This window comes from Pogoniulus pusillus, chromosome 26 (assembly GCF_015220805.1).
Source record: "Pogoniulus pusillus isolate bPogPus1 chromosome 26, bPogPus1.pri, whole genome shotgun sequence".
NCBI lineage: Eukaryota > Metazoa > Chordata > Aves > Piciformes > Lybiidae > Pogoniulus > Pogoniulus pusillus.
Genome location: NC_087289.1, coordinates 19,470,854 through 19,487,651, shown reverse-complemented (window position 1 = coordinate 19,487,651; position 16,798 = coordinate 19,470,854). Strand labels below are relative to the sequence as shown.

Sequence of the window (16,798 nt, the reverse complement as noted above, 5' to 3'; positions counted from 1 at the left end):
TAAACAACCAACTTCTCTTAAAGTAATAACTTCATTCTGATTGCAAACTATGCAGAAACTGTTGCAAAGTTTAAAGGTATATTAAAGTTTAAGGAGATGCCACTATCAAAATTGGTATTAAACTGGCTGGCATATGGTGAGCCATCATCCTAGGCCAGTGTCACTTGCCCAGCACTTTGGAAGTACTGTTTGTTCTACATCTACTACTGGTGTTAGTAAGACAAGGATATAACATTGTTAATATTAAATATTTATTTGCACTTGAATTAGGTAGTTTCTGGCTATGTTGAAAGATGCAGTAAGCTCAACGGAATGCTCTGACTTTATTTTTCACCTGATTAATACTAAAAACATTTTTCCTTACTGAATCACTGCTTTAAGTGTTAGGGGCTGATTTTACTACTCAGTGCGATTCTGCCTAAGTTCTTAGAGTTCAGCTAACACAAATATATCAAAATTGTTTATTTTTATATGGCAGTCTGTTTTGATAGCTACAGTAATTTCTCCTTCCCTTGGGTGCTGTAAATAACTCTGATGTATAAAGAGCTGCAGTGATGAAGAGTAGCAGAAAAAACACTGGGTAAAAAGGAAAGGTTATTTAGTTGGAATTGAATTCTTTGATAAAAACCCCAAACATTTGCAAGAAGGACATAACTTAAAAAGTTAGAAATAATGTTAAGAGCACAACCACTTAGTGGTCATTTGTCATTTAAATTTGCACTAGTGTCTTCAAGATCTGCAGCAGCTTTCTATCTGCTGAAATGGAATGTGCATTCAAATACATCACTGCAGATATGCTGCATTAAAACTCAATTTGCTCTTCAGTGCAAAATGAGCAAAACCCTTTTCTATTTCCACATTTAATATAAAGAATGTGCCTATTTTTTTCCTTCACTCCACTTTGTTTAACTTGAAAGTTTCGATATTAGTTTACTGAGGTGAGCAATACCATGGGCAAAGCACTGGCTAGGGATTTGTGATAATTAGATTCTGTTTCCAAGTGTGTCAAAGGAGCTCAGAGAAGTTTGGCTGTCATGGTATGTTTGCATCTGTGCGTTGTGGAGGAGGCAGTTATTCTGCTCTCTTTGATGTCTTTGCTTGGTAAAATTGTCTTGTGCTTAAGTCCTCGAATACACGTAACGTCAATTGTCACGGACCTTAATGTAGGCGAGATGCTGCTCTAGGATAACTGCAGACACTTTAAAGAAAGATACTTTAACAGCTATGGTAGCAGAAAAGAACAGCAAATAGGTTGTTTTATGCACTTTATGTTAGAATGGAGAAAATGTGAAAGTGTTTTCAAGTGGCCATATACCCTAGTTGATGCACAGCATGGTTTTGCCTCCTACCTGTGAAAATGTTTTTGCTGGAAGAGGTTTTTTTTTTAATTAAAGAAGATTTAATAAAAAGTAGGTAGAAGCAAACTGTAGTACAGCAGCTAAAATATTTTTAAAACATTGTATGAAAAGATTAAAAAAGTTAGAATCTCCAGTGTACTGTTGTCAGGGGAATAGAAATTTGAATGATTAGCCCCCTTCTATTTATAGCTGTTTTCTCTGAGTTAATATTCCTGCTCTAGTTAACTTCCAGGTAGATCTTATGAGAAGGCAGAGCAATGCCTGCCTTAGAGTGTCTTGCCGTTAATCACGGTAGTGTTCTCAAGCTCCTTTCTCTTTGACGTGACCCTGGCACATCACCTTGCTTCTCAGATTTTGGCTTTTGTGTTTTGATAACTTGTCAACTTTCACTGTGTCTGCAAAATGTAAAGAGGCTGTCAGTATTTGGCGACCCTTTTTTGTCTTCCTATCACTACTTACTACTTTGTAACATTATGCTGTGCTGATAAATATATACCATTTATTAGGAAAAGTTTTCACCCTCTTGGTGTTGAAACTGGGGGGTCTGCTATTATTAATTTCATTGGAACGTGTTGGCCAGGAAAGCAGCCTGTTACTTTTACTGTGTTTTTCCACTCTGGTTTGTGGAGTAGTAAAGTATTTGTAGCTATGTAAGGGCAATTGTCTTGAAAACAGTCACTGTGTTTGGTTAGAGCTCTTATATAAAAAAGAGTCTTCAGTAGCAGCAGCAGTCCTGGAACTTTCAGCTCAAACTTCTCTCTTCAAGCTAATTTTGGAGATTAGCAGACCTGAAGAAAGATTGCTTTGGGTGCGGTGGCAAATGAAATGATTTGTTGTTTTAATCTTCTGTTGTTCTGCAATGTACTTCTCTTTCCTGTGATTTGTGAGAAGCAAAATAGGATTACTTGTTTCCTTATCACGAGAGAGAATTTCAAATGACTTCAGACAGTTTATTTTTTCAGTTCTCTCCTCAAGACTTGGACCCCTTGGTAAAACACTCTTACTGTGGAGTGCAAAAGCGAGGGTAGGAGAGACCTGCAGAGGGACCTAGCCAGGCTGGATGGGTGGGCAGAGGCCAATGGGATGACATTTAACAAGGCCAAGTGCAGGGTTCTGCACTTTGGCCACAACAACCCCAAGCAGCACTACAGGCTGGGGACAGAGTGGCTGGAAAGCAGCCAGGAGGAAAGGGACCTGGGGGTACTGATAGATAGTAGGCTGAAGATGAGCCAGCAGTGTGCCCAGGTGGCCAAGAGAGCCAATGGCATCCTGGCCTGCATCAGGAGCAGTGTGGCCAGTAGGACAAGGGAGGTTATTCTTCCCCTGTACTCAGCACTGGTCAGGCCACACCTTGAGTGTTGTGTCCAGTTCTGGGCCCCTTAATTCAAGAGAGATGTTGAGGTGCTGGAAGGTGTCCAGAGAAGGGCAACAAAGCTGGTGAGGGGCCTGGAGCACAAATCCCATGAGGAGAGGCTGAGGGATCTGGGCCTGTTTAGCCTGGAGAAGAGGAGGCTCAGGGCAGAGCTCATTGCTGTCTACAACTACCTGAAGGGACATTGTAGCCAGGTGGGATTGGTCTCTTCTCCCAGGCAACCAGCAACAGAACAAGGGGACACAGTCTCAAGTTGTGCCAGGGTAGGTCTAGGGTGGATGTTAGGAGGAAGCTGTTGTCAGAGAGAGTGATTGGCATTGGAATGGGCTGCCCAGGGAGGTGGTAGAGTCACCATCCCTGGAGGTCTTCAAGAGAAGCCTGGCTGAGGCACTTAGTGCCATGGTCTGGTTGACTGACTAGGGCTGGGTGCTAGGTTGGACTGGATGAACTTGGAGGTCTCTTCCAACCTGGTTGATTCTGTGATTCTATGGTTAAATCATTAGTGTTGGTGTGAAAACTGAAACCTCTTTTCTATTCTTTGCAAGAGTCACTGTTTTGATTGTGGATTTTATGGTGTACTTTAAGGATTTCTTTCTTAACTACACCTGCTGCTGATCCAGGGCTCTTCTGTTTACCCAGGGTTACATGTACACTCATGTACTGCTGCTGTTGTTTGGAGGTGAAGGGACGTGCTCTGGAGCAGAAGATTGTCCTGACTTACTGAGATTGTTGTCAAAAGAAAGTTCCTTTAGTGGCTTGCACTGAAAGGAGAATGATCTCATTCTCCTTTATCAGAGCTTTTAGGTGCTGTTGCCAGAAACTGATGGAAATATTGATCTCGTCATTTGGTGGTAGTGGGAGGATAAATACATTCTCCACGGTGCATCTGCTGCCTCCTTTCCTCAGTCCTGCCACACCTTGCCTGTGAAACGTCTGAGAATGTCTCGGTTTCAGCCTTTGTCATGTTCCTTTTTAGTCTTGTGGTTTTAGAGAGGTTACACAGAAAGGTAAGAGGGTTATATTTTACCTTATCCATCTTGCTGTTTATGATTCATCTCAGTGTCAGGAATTGCTTTGCAATTTGATCAGCATCCAGTATGGAATTATTCATCATCTGGTTTAGAGCAGTCCTGTTCACTGCAGCATCTGTGATGTTAAGAGTATGAAGTTATTCACCTGTGTTTGAGATCTGTCACACAGATTGCTCTCTTTCTGGAGGGAGCTCATTCCCCAAGTGTTTCTGTGCACTGCCAGTGCTGCTATCACACAGGGTCATAGCCGATTCTACTCTTGGTCTGAAATGCACACACCGGAGAATGCTCCTGCTAATGCACTGAAAAAGGCACCTAGAGCAAGTTGCAGCTCTCATACCACTATGCCTCTGTTCCTTCTCAGAATGCAGAGGTAAAGTTCTCACTACAGTGTTCATGATGCCGCAAAACGCTTCTACTTCTGTCAGAAACGAGCCTGTAGAGAGGAGATTTCTTCAGTCTAGTGAAACATTTTGTTACTGAAGGAAGCTTAAAAAATGCTGCATAGTCTAAATTATTATTACGCTGAGCATTGCAACTGATGAAAATAGTGGTTTGGTTTTTTACATCAAACATCCTATAATCTTGGGTCATATTTCTAAAAGCAGTGTAAAAGATGAACACTATCCACATGGGATGCAAATCCAGATTCAAAGTGCTCATTTGGGGAGAGGAGGGTTGCATTTTGGTGTTTTTTTTCTTCCTTTTTTGTTTTTTAATCAAGCACTCCACTGCTTGCAGCCTGGGAGTAGAGCAATGGTAAGCTCTGAAACGATGTGATATGCTGAGTTGTCAGGCTGAAATTAGACTTTTGCATTACCCTCGTCCCCTGCAAATACCCAGCCAAAACTCAAGCAGAGTTCCACGAGCCTACTAGCTGCATATGTGTTGAGTTGTCCTCTCTTTCATATGTAGTAAGTTCCATAAAGCAGACTGATCAAGGTTATTAATCTGGAGGGGGGGTTTGGTTTTTTAACAAATAAATACAAATTGCTGACTATGCTAGGAATTCTTTTTCAGTTATAAGAAGAAAGAATCTGTGAGAGCCACACTTTCTCTTGTTAAATATGGAGGTCCCAGGTGATCAAGAACATTATAGAACTTTTAGAGGCTTTAAGGAATGCATTCTGCCAACAGATACCCATTGGAATGGGCTGCCCAGGGAGGTGTTGGAGTCACCATCCTTGGAGGTGTTCAAGAAAAGCCTGGATGAGGCACTTAGTGCCATGGTCTGGTTGACTGGATAGGGCTGGGTGCTAGGTTGGACTGGATGAGCTTGGAGGTCTCTTCCAAGCTGGTTGATTCTATGATATATTGCATTGCAGTTTTTTTGATACTGAAGAACAAAAGAGTTTGTGCCAGGGAAAAAGCAATCTTGCTAGAGATAGAGATATTAATACAAAGAATTATATTAGGAACTGGAAATGTGATTATTTAATTTTGTATTAGAAAATTTGGTTTCAAAAATCACTCCCAGATACATTTTGTGTTGTCAGCACTAATTGCCTTTGCACTGCCAATCCTGGACTTGTACATAAGGGCTAGGAGGAGTAGAGATATCATCACGCTTCTGTCATTTCAGTGTTTCAGAGGCAGGGTAATAATTAAACCAAAGGCACAAACTGCTATTCAGGCTTGCTATTGGTTTTCCACTCAGTTTCCCCTGTGTTTCCCCACCCCTTTAACTGCATATCAGATTCCTTGTTGAGCAGCTCATATGAGCAGGAGGGTGGTGACTGTCTTTACTTCCTTCAAACTCTGCCTGTCTTGATTCCACATTCCCTGAGGGATACTCTCCTGGTTTGTAACACAGTTGAGCTTCTTGGAGGATTTCTCTACACAAAGTGAGAGCCTGAATTTGTGCATTCTGGCATAGACATGCAACTCCTTTGATAACACCCTGAGTATGAGGCAATAGAAATGTCACCAACTGAATGGAGTGAGGAGCAAGAGCAAATTAAAATGTGCAAGTGCTTAATAGATTTGCTTTTGAGTGTTGGATATAGCTGCAGGTGTACTGCATTTGTTAGATGCTTGGATTTTTCCTTCTTCAGGACAAGAAACATTAGTGGTTATTTTCAGATGGTATTTACTACGTACATGGTGTTAGTGATGAAATACCTCTTGATTTTTATTGTGTGGTAATATTTGGAATCAAACAGCAGGTTGGACCACAGCAGCATGTCTCTGAAGTACACTTAGCCAGACACTACTCTTTGTTTCTAGTCTCTTGCAATCCACACTAAGGAGTTTGTTTTAATTGCAAAGAGCAAGGCCTTTAAACTGGTGTCTGAGGCAGAGTTGGCTCATAGCAATTCATTACTGAAAAATTAATTGTTAGGTCTTGCTATTTATCTCTATTAATGTGTTCTCATTGATATCAAATTAAAGAAGCCGAATTTGAGAAGTAAATTTGCATAGTTTCACCTTAGTAGGCATTTAGCAGAATGTAAATGGGAAGTGAAACATCAGCATGTGAAAGTAGTGAAGAAAACAAGCTACACGGAAGAGACCACAAGAAACAGAAATCATGAGCAGTCCTATTAATAACATTTGAAATAACTGAATGATTGTGATGAGATCTTTGCAGAGCCAAGATAAAGATTCACTGTTTTACTTCTCTCTTTAAAGTGCAAGTAAATATTTATTAGTTTAGTAATTTTTGGGTGGAACCAGTAGGGGTTTTTGCAGTCTTTTTATGTCTGTGACACACTAGTGAGTAGAAAATGTGTCAGCAATAAGGGCCATGTTCAGATATCCTGAATTTTGAGGAAAAGCTTAGTTAGTGAGAGCTGTACACCTCTGATCTTTCAGGTTAAGTCAGGGAGAAGCTGTGGAGAAGGACTTTGTAAACTTCAGAATGCCTGAAAATAGCCTTGAGCTCCTGAAATTGCTGTAAGATTAGCATAGGGTTTCTTTATCAAACAGTGCTGGTGTGGAGATCATTTTATGCCTTAACAAGCCCTTGTGTTGTGTCAAATAATTAACTTAGCTTCAAAAGGAGGTTTTAGAACTGAAGCATGGGACACAACTGTGGTGTGATATAGGACCAGAAGAATTAATTCTGTACATCACTGACATCTCACAGGTGTAAGAGCTGCTGCGCTGCTGGCAATGAACGCTGCTCTCCTCTAGGTTCTTGTTTTCCATGCAGCTTTAGATGGAATGAAAAGCCATGCAAAATCTAGTTCTTTATTATTGCTTGTTAGCTATTTTACTATTCAGAAAGGTGAATTGTAGTAGAATGGCTGCTGAGGGAGCACAGTGACTGCAGACCAGTTGATTGGTGGCTCATTAACTCTCCTTGCAGACATCTCTGTAGATGTCACAAGGGCTTGTGCAGGGTGGTGGATTTGTTTGCACTGTTATTATCTCAGCTTTGAGTTTTTGAGCTTCACATGTGTGTGCATGTAGGTATGGACTTGTTGGAAGAAGAGCAGTGCTCTTCATCCACCACTTCTAATTCTTCACTTTCGTAAGCCAGATTGGGTGATAGAATAGCTGCAGCTGGCCTGGAAGCCTAAGTGATGTGTGGATTCTGGGAGGAAATGGGGGAGCTTGCATCTTCACACAAATGAGTCTGTTCAGCCCAAACTAGTCATTTCTTTGTTGCCAGCTTTGGAGCTGCTGAACCAGTTTAGTAATCACTCGTGTCCTTTGCTCTGCTGGAACTGGAAATGAACTGGAAAGTGTTACTCATTTGACTCTGTGTTTACAAATCAATATAAAGCACTTGTTTGTGACTCGTGTGAAATAGGAAAACCACTGCTGTTTTTGGTAAACAGCCATGCCCAGCCTAGAACTTTGTGCTTCTTGAACTGTAGAGTACCCTCAGATCTGGTACATTCTCCAGCCCAGAATCTCTCTGAGGGCGTTTTGGTATTTGGCAGTTGTTGCAAGTTATCAGCACTGGCAGCCAGCCCTCTCTAGCACTAAGCATATTTGCAGGGTCTCCCCCTTACAGAGCCTTGGCTTGTCTTGATTTCAGCACACTGCTCTGAAAGCAGTGAATGCTTCATTGCCAACCACAATAGAAGAGGAAAAGCCTGCCGTCCTGCCATCTACTATTGTCTTTCTGTGTTAAGCTTCATTGGTGGCGATGTCTTCCCTTTCTGCTTTTCTCTGAGGCATTTGTTTTGAAGGTGACAGAGCAGAAATAAAACGGTTGAATCATGCTGGGTAAAGAAAAAGAAAGTATTTTTGGTTGGGATTTTATCTATTGGTCCTAAATCTTGTAGGTGGTGCTTTGACATCTGGAAGTATCCCTTCTTTGCACTCTTGTATTTGAAGTTCCTTCATTTTCCAGCCTCCTGAAGAACCCAGTGTCTGTGTTAAGGATATGGGGTTATTTAACCCTTAGCACCATCAGGATATATCACTATGAAAGACAGATTTCCTATCCTTTCCCAAGTGAAATTCAAATGTCAGCAACTGGCACCTTGCTAGAAATCAGCACTTCCAAAATAAAGAGCTGGTGAAAACTTTCATTTTTTTTTTTAGTGTGGTCTTATAGTTCTAAATTGAAAGGAGTTCAGCAGCCTGTGTAACCAAGTAAAGCATATTAGTATGTGCTTGTGTAACATAATCTGGACCAAGGCTGTTGGATACAGCAGGGGATTTCAGCAGACGAGGCACAGGTTGGTGAGGCTGGCTCCCCAGGCAGAGGGAGGGAGCACGGCGTGGTAGGGACAATTCATAACAGCAGGGTACACACAGCTCCTGCTCTGAATCACCCACTGGATAAATGTAATTATGGTAGCAAGCTCTTCTTAATGAAGATGTGCCACTGAATTTAGCTTCAAATCGTGTTTCTGTTATCCCTTTAACTTACAGAATAACACTGACCCACATTTTTTAGTTATTAATGAAGATGCTTCATGATCCTTTCTTTTGTCCATCTTAAGGAAAAAAGAAAGGCTTTAAACTGACTTATTCTGACATAGATCTCTTAGAAACTCATTTGGCTTGCCCTTGCTCTTCTGCAGGTTCTGTCTCTTCTTGGCTTTGGTGGGTTTTTTCCTTTTCTGTGGCTAATTGTACATGATGAGAGCATGCAGGTATGTGGCTGTCTTGTTTTGGTTCAAAAGATGTTGTCCAAGATAGGTGGGTTTCAACGAGCAGTTGTGTTCTGCGTTTTGAAGTGATGCACTTCAGAAAAGGTCAAGGTTTGGTTTGCTCCAAAGGATACTCTTTTGGTTTTGATCAGCCACCAGCAGGTACGAAGGAAGCACATGAAGAAGAACACTGCTGTGTATGTAACAGTATGCTGTCCCTGCAGAAGTCATTTCTCTTGATAGCAGAGCATAAATAAGTGCTGTCTTTTAAAGGTTAGAGCTGGTCTCTGCCTTTGAAGACTCTCTGGGCAGTGCATAGTTGGGATGATGCCCATGTACAGTTCTCCTGTGCAGATCAGTCTGCATGCAACACTGTGCACTATATAGGAAGTAATTTTTTTGGGGGCTCAGGCTTTAACTTGCATTTCTGATGTGTGTTGTAAGATGTGCAGTGCATAGAAGTCTGAAGCAACTGTGATTTATCCAGTGTGTGCTGCTCCAAGTTGTGCCCTTTTCTTGCTGATCCTGAACTTGGGTTGCAATAGCTTAGTTACCTGTAGTGAAAGTTCTTGAAGAACTTTTGTGCCTATTGTTGTTGAAATGTGGGACTAAGGAAGAAGGAAAAAGAGCACTGCTTTATATTTCTCAGGTTTTTTTTTCACTTGAAGCTATTTGGTTAATCCTCCTCCTGTCTCAGACTTGTTGAAATGGTGAGTTCCTTCACTGCAGAGTGGACGGTACAGGAGCTAATGCAGCTTGGCATCCACTTGTCTAACCTTCAGTGCTATTGAGAGCATGAAATGTGTGAGACAGCTTTTGAGGTAGCTGAGGATGAGAACCAAAAGCTATAGAATACTCCAGCTGTATTTTTCTCTATGTATTGCTATCCAAAACATCTGCTAGTGCTCTCAGGGCTGGTCCTGATGCCTCCCTCAATGCATTCTTCCAGAGCAAAAGGTTTCTTTGCAGAGAGGAAGATACTGCAGAAAGTGCTGTATCATGCCATTCAAGACACTCTGAGTACTTCTAAAGCAAACCTGGAGTATTCTCTATAACAAGTGCTTTCTTTGTGTGCTCTGGCAGAGTTTGGAGGAGCCCAACTAATGGTTCAGAAAATTGTTGCAGAGTAGAAGACCACTGGGCCATGATTAGCCAAGTAATTGCTGTGTGATATCTTCTATTCCTTATGAATGATTTCTGTTTGCTTGGGTTTTTTCCTTTCTGCTTTCTTTCTTTCTGAGTGGCCTACTTCCCTAGCTTATAATTGCTTCTGGTTTGCATTAGATGCCAACTGGGGTTTTAGGCAAAAGCCTTTGGAGTGTTTCCCAACTTTCTTTCCTCATGGAACAACTTTTTCTGTCATACATTCGTGTTTCTGGGGGCAGCTGTAGAACTGTAGAAAGTTTTGCTGTGTTGTCACAGGCAGTTCTATGACACAATACAGTTCTATGATTCCTGAGTTATTTGTAAGGTGGCTGATGTTTCCTGTGAATCAGTTACAACTGGCATAAAACCAGCACCTGTGTAAGACAGGTATAATGAAAGCAGGCACAGAAAGGGCTGTTCTGCAGAGCACAGTTGCTCATGCAGAAGTGGCACGCTGCAATGGAACAGGATGGCTGTTAGCTCTCTGGTGGTGGTATTTTCTGTAGAAGTGGTAGGAGCATGGGTCCAAGGGCAAGTGGCCAGGGTGATCTGGCTTTGTGCCATGATTCCAGCTGAGATTACATCAACAGAGACCCATGAAGGAGCCCTGGTGGTCGTGTCCCGGTGGCGGTTCTGTTTTTCCCATGTTGCCTCGAGAGATGTGCTCGGGAAAAGGTGTGTGCTCATCACAGCATCCAGTTCATGCTCACCGCCTGAAGCACTTGCTTCAGCTCTTTCTGCTCTTTCCCCCATTGCTAGGATTATGCCTGCATGTGCCTTACATAGATGTTTGTGGGAGGGAAAAGGCCAGCAGTTGGTATTGTGGTCTGCTAGGTAGCGCAGTCACCAGCCTTGGAAAAACTTTCCACTCAGGCTTTGAAGGTTGAACGTGTGCAGGCATGAGAGGGATTGGCCATGATGTGATCTCTAGTTATGCTGATAACCATCTCTTCTCCGTCTTGATGGTCTGAAAACCAAGCAAGGCTGGTTAGCTAGAGAAATAAAGGTGCACAGTATCACCCTGTAATGAAGGTTCCAATGCTTGTCTATAGCCATGGGTTTGTCTGTGTACACAGAAATGTTCCAGTGTCTGGAGGGTTAGTTGTCCCCTTGGCTATCCTTAGCTGGTGGCAGAGGACCAGCAGGAAGCCTGTTGTCATTGGCATGTCTGAATTGCAGTGGAGGTGCAAACTGCTGTGAGAACAAAGGGGAAAAGGACAGAGCTGTAGGGAAGTGAACAGACATGCAGCAAGCAATAGACGGAGAACACAGGAACTGCTAAACTGCCATGGGAGCTGTTCACAAGGTACTGGCTTGGTACAGGCCCTAGGCATTTCCTGGGCCTTGTGCATGTGCCTAGCCCTCCGACTGGATGCCCATGTGTTGGTGCCATACTGATGCACCTAGTTTCTGAGCCAGCATTAGCTCTCCTTACTTCGACAGTGTGCTAGGGGTGAACACAGTGCAGGAGGTTGGCTCTGGCTAAGATGGGAATGATTTGAAGCGTGATGGGAACCAAGCAGCCATCCCACATTTCAGGCCAGTTTGCATTATGTGGTGTGAAGAGAAAGGAAAAAACAAGGCAGAAGACAGTGCAGAGCAGAAACTGCAGCACTAGCATTGCTGCATGCTTCCTCTTCTGGTGCTCAAGCTGTTTCACAGAACGCATTTCATTTTGTTAGAGCCAGCCTTGCTTGGTTTTCTTTTACTTTTTTTTCTCTAAATGCACTCTTAGTCAAGAAATGTGACCACACATCTGTTCCCAGTTCTGGACCTCATAAAATGGGTAGATAATATGCTACAGGGAAGGAGTAAGGTCAGAGTATCTTCCAGTGTGTCAGTGATACTAGGAAACTAGTACTGTGCATTTTGCCTGATTCCCACATTGCATTTGGAAGGCTTCTCTGCGGCTTGTTAGCCTCTGTGGAAGTGGTGGTGGTTGTTAAAGTAAATTAGGATAAAGCTATGTCATATGTACAACTTCAAAGCATCATTCTTTCCTTTGCTGCTGCTGGCAGGTCTCTCATGGAAGGTTTCCTGTGAATTTGGAATGGTGTTCTAAGCTTCCACCACTAGATTTATTATCATGTGACAAGCTAACTAGAGATGCCTGGAAGGCTGGCGCCTCTAATCTCTAGTTCAAGTGGCATCCTCCTGCCCCAGGGTACCTCAGACATGCACCCTTCGAGGTGCCACAGATGGTGAGAGACTGCTTTCTCAGGTGGAAGTTCTGCAAGTAGTAACTGTATCCTGTATCTATGGTAAGAGGCACTTCACACCCTCTCTCAAGCTCCTGCTTTCTGGCCACTAGCTTTTGATTCTGGTTTTTCTTATGCCATAAGCAGAAATATTAACATGGCTGTAAAACAGCAGTGCCAAAGTGAGACTTCGGTGTTGGTTATAAGAGATTCATACTGTCAGTTTGTCCTCACAACATCTCAGGGGTGTAAGGCTGCTTTCATTTTTCCCTGTTCTTCCTCTCTGGCTGTCGCCTGCTGTAGGCTGCTAGGGTTTCGTTGTGAGATTGTCGCGGAGGGGATTCCCAGCGCCTGCGCCGGATTTGGCAGAGGGGAGAAATTAATTGGGGTGAGATAATTTTATATAAAAATATAGATTTATTAATCTCAATATTCTGGACTCTGCCACCCCCTACCACTGTATATTAATATTAATATTCATTACATGGTTATGAAAACATTCTAGGATAAAATGTGTGCAGGAACTTAAATTTAACCAGCAAACATTCAAACTAGAAACAGAGAGAGGAGTTTTCCCTGCGGCTTAATGCCGTTTGGGGTCTCTATGCTATTTGCCCAGCTGAGATGGCTGAAACTGACTCTGCTCTATGGCAGAGGCAACTTATATTTACAGAGGTATTAAAGCTTTTACTCACAACTCTTATTAATTATTAATCACCCTCCGGGACCACATCACAGCCTATATGAATGTCCAATTCTCCAGGGCCTCTGCCTGTGGACTCTCAGGCTGGAATCCTCCCAGCTTAAAGGGAAAAGATGAATCTTCCCAGTTTGTGGGGAAATGGTGGTCTCTGACCTTTGTGCTGCTGGCTTCTTCTGGATGCTTCTGTCCAGGAATTCTCAGCTGGCAGGATCTCAGGTATAGGGGGAGAATATCTTGCTGTCTCTGGCACTGTTGTTCATGGCTTCAGGCTGTGTGTGCAGACAATCCAGAGTCTGCTTCCTGGTTATCTCAGCAGCAGTGGCACTTACCAAGCAATGATAGGCAGCAGGCGTGCAGGATGTGCGCAGCTGCTGGGAGTCTGTGCTCCATAGGTAAAGGCATACAGGATCTGGTCCTGATAGCACGATAGCCTTCAGATGTGCACAGCTGGCTGGAGACTGTAGGCTCCTCATATATATTTATGTGCAGGCTAAATGAGCTCTGCAAGAAAGGTACGCAGGCAGGTGAGCTGTGAGTGAGGCTCTGAGTGTGAGCAATGGCATCCGAGCCGGGGTCTGAGCGGCTAGCAAGGTAGCATCTGAGCTGTGCAGGGGTCTGAACACTTTGTTTACCTGTGCACCCCTCTTTATTTGAATGGCTTACCCCAGGGAGACACCAGCTGGGTGTGTGGGGGCTTACACAACCTGTTTACAACCAGGGGTCCTGGCAGAAAAACATGTCCAGGCAGGCATAGGCATAAATAAGCCTCTTTTGGGGCCTCATGGCCCTCCACGACAGAGATGTTTCTGGGCCAGTGAAATTGTTAAGCACCACCAGGTAGTTTTCAAAAGGCTGTACGTGGAGCAGCAACTCAGTTTTGCAGACTAAGCAGATGTAGCAGCCACTAAGAAATCTGAGTTGCATCAGAGTGCTTTATATGCTGATCCCTCGAGAGGTCTGCTTTGCATGGGGCAGAGGAAACGCCAGCTCCTGCTCCTGCTCAGGGCGCTGCAGAGTTTCGATGAGCACAGTGCGGTTTAGAAAAAGAATTGTTTATGAGAGGAGCAGCATAGTTAGGACCCTGTGTTCTGTGGCTTGGCCTACAAACCTGTAGATAGTATCAGTGCAAACTGATAGCACTGCTTTGTTCTCAAGGAGAGGTTACATCTTTTTGTTTATTTCACTTTGCTGAGAGCCTGGTTGGAAGTTAGAATGAAATGGAGATGATATCTTGGATCCGTGTGGATTATAGCTTCAGGACGTTGGTCAAAGGAGACCTTTCATAAGTTTAAATGTGAATAGGAAGATGGGATCATTGATGTTGTAAGCTCAAATTTTCCACCATAAAACTACAGATCACAGTTACTCTCTTTGAAAGCAACAACAACCCCCCTGCAAAACAATTAACCAAACAAAACCCAACCAACCCCCCCTAAACAACAACAAAACCCAATCACAAACCCACCCCCTCTAAAGCAACAGAAACAAGGAAACAAACCCCGCAAAAGAAAGAGCCAGTTTAAAGCCAGGTGTAAAAGAAAAGCTATGGTTAGGAGAATGAAGACAATTCTGTTTCCCTTTCTTTTGTCTTCAGTTGCAGTGGATGTTTGTTGATCTGACCTAAGTGGAGTGTGCAAAAACTTTAAAATCTCTGTAGAGGCTAAACAATGGTTTTGGCTATGTAATTCCTGGTTATGCTCAATGATTTTCACTACCTAATTAATGATCATGATAACCACATTGTTAGAATAAATAACATCTGCATATTTTTTCCTTTCCATTTTTCTGTGAACCAAGTGCTTGAGGATTTGACATTCATGCAGTTGCTAGATGCTGTGACATGAGCATGGTACTGTAGTATTTGAAGGGAATGGAAATGAGTGCTTCATTAGATATGTCTGCTCAGAAAGTCCATGGAGCTATAAAACCAACTTTAAATTGCTGAATTTCTTATTTGGTTAATTATGTTATGTTGTATTTTGCCTTTGTAGGTCAAATTTAGGTCATCTTGTGGAACCTTCTAAGAAGACAGGACTAACAGTAACAAAAGCGATGTTCAATAGAAGTATCTTCGCTACACAGTCAGACTGAACCAGGAACAGGTTCTCTGGAGTAAGTATTACAGGTGGCTTGGTTTAATTTGTTTCCCTTGTAAACTCTGTAGCACAGGGTTTGGGCTGCTGTATTTCACTTTGTTATGCTTGCATAGGGGGGAAAAATAGTCATTTGGTCCATACTGTGGATCATGGACCCTCTTTTGGACTCCCGTCTCGGAAACAATCGCGCCTTAGGAAATCTCGGTGAGCTTTAGATTCTTCTCTTGGTGTCTAGGGATGATTTTGAGCAGGAAGTGGCCTGGTATAGATGTAATTATGTGTAACCCCTGCTTTGATGGCAAAAATTAAAACTCTCTTTATCTTTCAGGGAATTTTAAAAGAATTTTAGGTTTTTTTGGCCATAACTTTCAATTCCTTCCACATTCTCCTGCCATTCTCTGGCTTTGATGTTTTTGTTGTTAGTGTCTCAGCATTTCAGTCATCAAACTAGTGTAAGTCATCAATTCTGTATCTCAGGTACAGCTTTTCTTCACTGTTCCCAGTTAACTTCTAGCCTTTGTGAATTCTGTGCTGAGACACATCTCATTTATGATACAAGAAGCCTAGCTACCTAACTCAGGCACTTTTTGATACTAGATAAGTAAACATTTATACAGTGATACCATCTAATTCTCAATTTCTGTGTTCTTCACTTGCTTGAGATGGGAAATGTAATCTTTCTTCTGTCACCTTGTTTGCTTCAGATTGTAAAATACTTAAATATACTTGCAGAAGTCAGAAAGTGGGAAAAAAAGCTGTTTAATATTTTGTCTGCTTCAGAATTTACTCATGCTGTAGCATGTGTGAACATGATTCTGCAGGAGTTGTTGGAAGTGCACTCGAATGCATAGTTGGGGATGAGAAATATCTGGTTGTTAGAACTGACAGAGAGTGGAAACTGAGTTTCGTTTACAGGAAGTGTATTTTGGCATACTGCTTTATTGCCAAGAGGAAATGGCTCTCAGCTTCTCCTTTAAAAAGGGATGTGTACATGGTGTCATCATCTGTGAAACCTACTCAGACAAGCCAAACTTCTCCTGCTTGGCATTTTTCCCAAAGTGTTTTTAATTGGCAAAATAATGTTTGGATTGATAACTTTTAATTGATTTATTTATTTAAAGCAGGAAAGAAATGAAACTCTATAAGAAATTAAATGTGAATTTAAAGAGGTCAATGTGCCTGTTGATTCCCTAAGTCCTTGAAGCAAATGCTACAGTTTTAAGTCAGCACATGTAAATGTGTATCAGTCCTATAGGCCCTATGTCATGTTGCTGACAAAGGTACTTGCAGAAGGTTCTTGTGGCAGCTGGCATTGGAATTCTGACCTCTTGATTTTCAAAAATTACATTGCATGAAATTGTTTGTCATCTATTCACAACACAGTAGAAATACAGGCACATGTCACAATGTCCGACCTATTTAGAATCATAGAATCAACCAGGTTGGAAGAGACCTCCAAGATCATCCAGTCCAACTTATCACCCAGCCCTGTCCAATCAACCAGGCCATGGCACTAAGTGCCCCAGCCAGGCTTTGCTTCAACACCTCCAGGGACGGTAACTTCACAACCTCCCTGGGCAGCCCATTCCAATGCCAATCACTCTCTCTGACAACAACTTCCTCCTAACATCCAACCTAGACCTCCCCTGGCACAGTTTGAGACTATGTCTCCTTGTTCTGTTGCTGCTTGCCTGGGAGAAGAGACCAACCCCACCTGACTACAGCCTCCCTTCAGGTAGCCAGCAATGAGCTCTGCCCTGAGCCTCCTCTTCTGCAGGCTGCACATCCCCAGCTCTCCCACCCTCTCCTCATAGGGCTCAGTGAAATTGATTTGAGTACT

General features: G+C 42.7%; 1 protein-coding gene across 2 annotated transcripts in view; it reads left to right on the top strand.

Annotated features, from left to right (window-relative positions):
• Positions 1-16,798, top strand: part of PIK3CB (phosphatidylinositol-4,5-bisphosphate 3-kinase catalytic subunit beta) — an 86,005-nt gene that overhangs the window by 7,678 nt on the left and 61,529 nt on the right. For both annotated transcript variants that reach the window (XM_064165432.1, XM_064165431.1), the window contains exon 2: positions 14,854-14,974. The gene's annotated coding sequence lies outside the window, so the exon portion shown is untranslated. The remainder of the gene's footprint in view (positions 1-14,853; positions 14,975-16,798) is intronic.